Genomic DNA, 6353 nt, shown 5'->3' on the forward strand with positions numbered 1-6353 from the left:
CTTTTAGTTTTTGAAATAGTTTAATAAGGATCGGTATTAATTTTTCTTTAAATGTTTGGTAGTTGCCAAAACCGGTTTGGCTCAGTGGATAGAGCGTCGGCCTGTGGACTGAAAGGTCCCGGGTTTGATTCCGGTCAAGGGCATGTACCTGGGTTGCGGGCACATCCCCCGTGGGAGATGTGCAGGAGGCAGCTGGTCGATGTTTCTCTCCCATCGATGTTTCTAACTATCTATCTCTCTCCCTTCCTCTCTGTAAAAAATCAATAAAATATATTTAATAAATAAATAAATAAATAAATAAATAAATAAATGTTTGGTAGAATTCATCTGTGTAGTCATCTGGGGTTTTTTTTGTTCTTTTTTTTTAATTATTATTATTGCTTCAATTTTATTGCTAGTAATCAGTCTGTTTAGATTTTCTATTTCTTCCTGTGTCAGTATTGGAAGGTTATATGCTTCTAGAAATTTATCAATGTCTTCTGGATTGTTGAATTTGTTGGCATATAATTGTTTGTAGTGTTTTTAATAAATAATGTTATTTTTGTAGTGTTGGTTGTAACTTCTCTTTCATTTCTGATTTTATTTATTTGAGCTATTTTTTTCTTGATGAGTTTGGCTAAAGGTGTACCAGAAATTTTCAGCAAACATTTCATTCTAGACTTTTAAAATTTTGAAATTGATGTGGGTATTTAAAAATAGTTTGCTAAAATCATAAGACACACCTTGTCTTCCAATATCTGGATAGAAGATTAAAGTAAATTTTTAAAAATAAAGTGTAGTTCACTAATTAATTATGTAAATCAAAAATACAGTTGGCCCTTGAACCACTCAAGGGTTTGGGGTGCTAACACTCTCCTTTAAGACCCCCAGTCAAAAATCTGCATGTAACTTTTGACTCTACAGTCAGCCCGTCACAGATTCAATCAGCTGTGGATCAACCACAGTTGGGAACACAAAAATGCTGTTTTCAATCCACAGTTGGTTGAATCCACATATTCAAAATCTATAGATATGAAGGGCCAACCATGTTTATTAAAAAAAAATATCAGCATGTAAGTGGGCTTGTGCAGTTCAAACCCAGACCAAAAAAGTACTTTAAATTATTATAAATAAACCAATATATTTCAAACAGGAGGTTATTAAAGAAAACAGTAATCCGATCAAATGATAAAAGCATGAGAGTGTAGAAAGGGGGACTGTTTTCTCAAGTCCTGTCCATTAGCTTCAGCCACACCTATAAGCCCTCAGCTAAGCCTCAGGCAAAGCCGGCTGCTAAAATCCCAAGTATAATTTCATGTTCTCGCTCCTCTCTCTCCGGCTCCATTTTCTCCGCCGCGGGGGGCCGGGGTTTCCTGTGGGGGGCCCAGCCGGTACCCCAGGTCTCCCTTCAGAGCCGGGGTGAACCCCCGGGGGAGCCAGGAGATGGAGAGACGGGCGGGGGTCGGGGCGGAGGGAGCAGCGGCCCCGGCGAGTTTGGGGGGAAGTAACCCGGCGGGGGAGGGGCGGGACGGGGAGGGGGCCTCTGGGCCCCCCCCACTATGGACGAGCGGCTGCTGGGGCCGCCCCCTCCAGGCGGGGGCCGGGGGGGCCTGGGGCTGGTGGGTGCGGAGCCTGGGGGCCCTGGCGAGCCTCCCGGTGGCGGAGACCCCGGAGGGGGGGGGGGGGTCCCGGGAGGCCGCGGGAAGCAGGACATCGGGGACATTCTGCAGCAGATAATGACCATCACGGACCAGAGCCTGGACGAGGCCCAGGCCAAGAAACACGCCCTGAACTGCCACCGGATGAAGCCAGCGCTCTTTAGCGTCCTGTGTGAGATCAAGGAGAAGACCGGCCTCAGCATCCGAAGCTCCCAGGAGGAGGAGCCCGTGGACCCCCAGCTTATGCGCTTGGACAACATGCTTCTGGCAGAAGGTGTGGCTGGGCCTGAGAAAGGGGGGGCTCGGCGGCAGCAGCTGCAGCCGCAGCAGCTTCCGGGGGCGGCGTGTCCCCTGACAACTCCATTGAACACTCGGACTATCGCAGCAAGCTCGCCCAGATCCGCCACATCTACCACTCGGAGCTGGAGAAGTATGAGCAGGCATGCAACGAGTTCACGACCCAGGTCATGAACCTGCTGCGGGAGCAGAGCCGCACGCGGCCCGTGGCACCCAAGGAGATGGAGCGCATGGTGAGCATCATCCACCGGAAGTTCAGCGCCATCCAGATGCAGCTCAAGCAGAGCACCTGCGAGGCCGTCATGATCCTGCGCTCCCGGTTCCTGGACGCCAGACGGAAACGCCGCAACTTCAGCAAACAGGCCACCGAGGTCCTAAATGAGTATTTCTATTCCCACCTGAGTAACCCGTATCCCAGTGAGGAGGCCTAGGAGGAGCTCACCAAGAAGTGTGGCATCACTGTCTCTCAGGTCTCCAACTGGTTTGGCAACAAGCGGATTCGCTATAAGAAAAACATCGGGAAGTTTCAAGAGGAGGCAAACATCTATGCCGTCAAGACCGCCGTGTCTGTCACCCAGGGGGGCCACAGCCGAACCAGCTCCCCGACACCCCCTTCCTCCGCAGGCTCTGGCGGCTCTTTCAACCTCTCAGGATCCGGAGACATGTTTCTGGGGATGCCCGGGCTCAACGGAGACTCGTACCCTGCCTCCCAGGTGGAGTCACTGGGACACTCCATGGGCCCCGGGGGCTACAGAGATAGCCTCGGGGGAGGCCAGATGTACAGCCCCCGGGAAATGAGGGCGAACGGCGGCTGGCAGGAGGCTGTGACCCCGTCCTCAGTGACATCCCCAACAGAGGGGCCAGGGAACGTTCATTCCGACAGTTCCAACTGATCTCACCCCTCAGGCCACAGGGTGGGGGCTCAGAGGTGACTCTTGACGAGAGGACAAAGGCATCCAGAGGACAAGCCCCAGACACAGGAGAAGCACAAGATGGAGAAGGGCAAATGGGGTCGCCCTACCCCAGCCGACTCAGTGCTGGGGTTGCTGACTACATGGAATGGAGAAGGGGGTCCCCTAAGGGGAAGGTGGGGTCTGTCTCCCCTTTTTCCCCTTCTTTTCAAGCCTTTTCTCTCCCCATTTCTTACACAGAAACACACCCAGAATCCTATCTTTCAGATTCATTCTCTCTCTCTCTCTCTCTCTCTCTCTCTCTCTCTCATAGATACGTACACGACTATTCTGTTTCTCTCTCTCATGGACACATATATGACTGTTCTGTTTCTCTCTCTCTCTCTGGGTTCACCCATTCTCCTTCCCCCACCCCTTATCTGCTCTGGGATCTGTGGAGACGCCAGCCTTGCCCTACCTACCAGAGATGCCAAAAATGGGGACACAACTTCTGGACAGATGACCTGGCCATGCCCCAGGCCTCCACCCCTCCCCCTCCAGATGGCTTTATTACCTCATATGCAGCTCATCTTAAACCAATAGAACTGCTTGGTGAACGAGAGTGTCTGACTCAGATATCTACCTCGGAGGGAGTTTCTGCTACTTTAGGAAATTGGGAATTGTTAACTGGGTTTGGGGTTTGAACCTTCTTTTTTAGGGAAGAAAAAATCCCTGGGATCCATCTGTATTTTGGGGGTGTTTTGTTGTTGTTGGTTCTTCATTTTTAATTGAGTTTGGGGAAGTAGATGTTTTTATATGTTGATTTCTTTTTATCTTAATTACTGGCTTTCCCATATTAGGGGTGATAGTGAAAGGGGTGCCAGCAGAACCGGTGCAGAGGCCCGGCTGGCTCCTGTCCACAGAAGTACATTAGCAGGGTGCCAGGCCCGCTCCCCAGATCACGTAGGTCCCCTCCTCTGCTTTAAAACCCCGGGAGTTCTCTGCCGCGGAGGCAGCTCCTGCTGCCCGCGGTGGAGAGGCAGCTGGGCGCTTGCTTGGTGGCCTGTTCTCCCTCCTCTCTCACCCCTTGGAGGCAGTGCCACCTTGCCCTGTGACATGTCTTTTTTTTTTTTTTAACTCTGCAGGTTGGAGGGGAGAAGGGGGAAGGGTTATTGTGAAATAAGAATGTGTTGGGGTGCTTGTGTGTATGTATCTCCCTCAGTTTCCCCAGAAATGAGGTATCTTTGTTCTCAGTCCAAAATCATGAGGGTAGGGAGAGGACAGAGGCTGCAAAAAGCCAGGTACAGAGGGAAGTCAAGTCACTGCTGCCCCATCCGTGGCCCTGAACCCCTCCAACATCGCCAGGATTTCACAGACTGTCACCGTGGAAGCCCTCCCGTCAGAGACCCAGCAGGACTGTGGGCAGGTTGGGACTGCTGGGCGGGGGCGGGAGGCACCGGCACGGGTTTGGGCAGTTCTCTCCTCACTTGTAAACTTATAGTTTCACAGGAAAAAAAAAAAAGCAGTTTTAAATAAAGAAATTTTTCCCCTGGGGAAAAAAAAAAAAAAATTTCATGTTCTCAGTCTAACATTCAAGCTTTACCTTAGGTATAACTCGGGAAATTGTGTGGACTTTCTAGCCATTATAATTGAACATGCATCCACAGGCTCAGTGAGAAGTTGGCAATGAGAACTAAATCAGGATTTAAAAACTTCTGGAAAGACCTGAGAAAGAAGTAGAAAGATTGCTTCAACCAATCCAGTCTTCTTCCTAAGCAAGGTGGGAAGGTTGGAAAAACAGAAACCCTAATAATTTCAAATCAATGACAGCTTAATACTAAAAGTGTTTAGGTAACAGACTTTTCAGAAGGGAAAAATTCCATGTCCACTCAATTGACACATTCCCTAGAAGCCTGGCTTTCTATGAGTTTCTTTTAGGAACCTCAGAAATCCCAGCAGTGACCATAGCTGGGCAATTCTTATTGTTCCCTCCAGACCATGCAGACACCCTGCCCACCTGCTCTGGCCTCAGGTGCTTCCCTGTCCGGGCCTCCTTGCAGTTTCTCTTGTGCTCTGGCTTCCTGTGGGCTCAGCGAGGGGTGTACCTCTAGCAGGAGGCCAGAGGGAGAAGGGGGAGGCGGTCAGGAGGGCAATTCCCACCTTCCTTCCTGAGGGTCCTCGTGGGCAGGACCATCCCTCAGTGCTGCTCTATCCAGCTCTCAGGGTCAGGGAGTTAACAGTCCCAGGTAACTCCAGTCCCCCTCTTGGTGTCCCCTACACCCTGCTCACACTTTGTAAATAGTTTTCTTTTAAACTCTCCTCAAGTTACCCAGCTGCAGTCTGCCATTCGCTTCCTACTATGACCCTCACGGATTATAAATAATATGAACGTTTTTAAACATCTGTTTAAGCTCTGCAATCACTGTGCCATTTATTCTCCCAAGAATTCCATGGAATGGGTGTTATTATTCCACGTTACAGATCACGAGTCAAAGATCTGGAAAAACTGCGATCATATAAATAGAAAATAACAAGCTGGGAGCCGAACCCAGGCTACTTGATACAAACCCCAATTTTAACCACTATGAGATGCTGCTTTGGAGATTGTCAAGCCTAACGTGTCTACAACATTCAGCAAGTCAGTAAAATACTTTCAGAACCGTCCCCTCCCCAGCGCCAAGTAAAGTGGCACAAATAGATGAGTGGCTTGTCCACACTGTGAAAATGGTCAGCACTATCGCTGATGGTCTCCAGATGTGCTCACTCCAAGCAGCCTGTCTTCATCCTCTCTTGATATCAAGGTTTTGGACCCGTGAGGTCTGCAGGTGCTAGAGCACGAGAAGGAGAACAAAAGGGCCAAGGCAGGGCATGTGGAGATAGCAAGTCATTCCTGCCCCGTCGTTGTCTTCCATCAGAGAGGCAGATGGACATACCTTGAATGTTGGCCTTTGATATCGAGAGCAGCTTTCACAAGCAGGACCTCATCTCTTGTCCAACAAAGGGAGAGGCATATGCGCCCTAGAAAATAACATTTTTATCTGCCAAACTAGACCAGACAGTGACCTCTCATCTTTAAACTGGGGGTTCTCTGCACTGTAGTTCCCACTGAACACAGCGACAGACATTGGCGGCCTCACACTGCTTTCTCAAAGCCTCCGTAACGTGTCGCACACACAGGTGACCTTCAGATGCCAGTGAGCAAGCTCTTTTTTAAAAAAAATTGATTCTAGAGAGACAGTAAGGGGGAGGGAGAGAGACATTGACTTGTTGTTCTACTTATTTTTGCAATCATTTGTTGATTCTTGTATGTGCCTTGACGAGGGATCAAACCCGAAACGACACTCTAACCAACTGAGCTACCCGACCAGGGCTCTGGTTAAAAGTTCTTAAGTCTGTCCTATCACAGAGAGAACTTGAAGGATGCCCAGGGCTCCTGGAATCACAGGGTCCATGGGGCCTGGGTTTGGGATGGACAGGAGCAAGAAAGTTCCACTATCAAGGCGGCAAGGAGGACAGCTCCAGTTCAGAA

The 6353-nt window shown here is 49.6% G+C and overlaps 1 pseudogene; it reads left to right on the forward strand.

Moving 5' to 3' along the window:
- Nucleotides 1–1502: 1502 nt before the first annotated feature.
- LOC138992789 (pre-B-cell leukemia transcription factor 2 pseudogene) lies at nucleotides 1503–3013 on the forward strand (annotated as a pseudogene).
- Nucleotides 3014–6353: the final 3340 nt, after the last annotated feature.

This window comes from Myotis yumanensis, unplaced genomic scaffold, assembly GCF_028538775.1.
Source record: "Myotis yumanensis isolate MYYU_CA2020_CCGP unplaced genomic scaffold, mMyoYum1.0.hap1 SCAF_14, whole genome shotgun sequence".
Taxonomy (NCBI): domain Eukaryota; kingdom Metazoa; phylum Chordata; class Mammalia; order Chiroptera; family Vespertilionidae; genus Myotis; species Myotis yumanensis.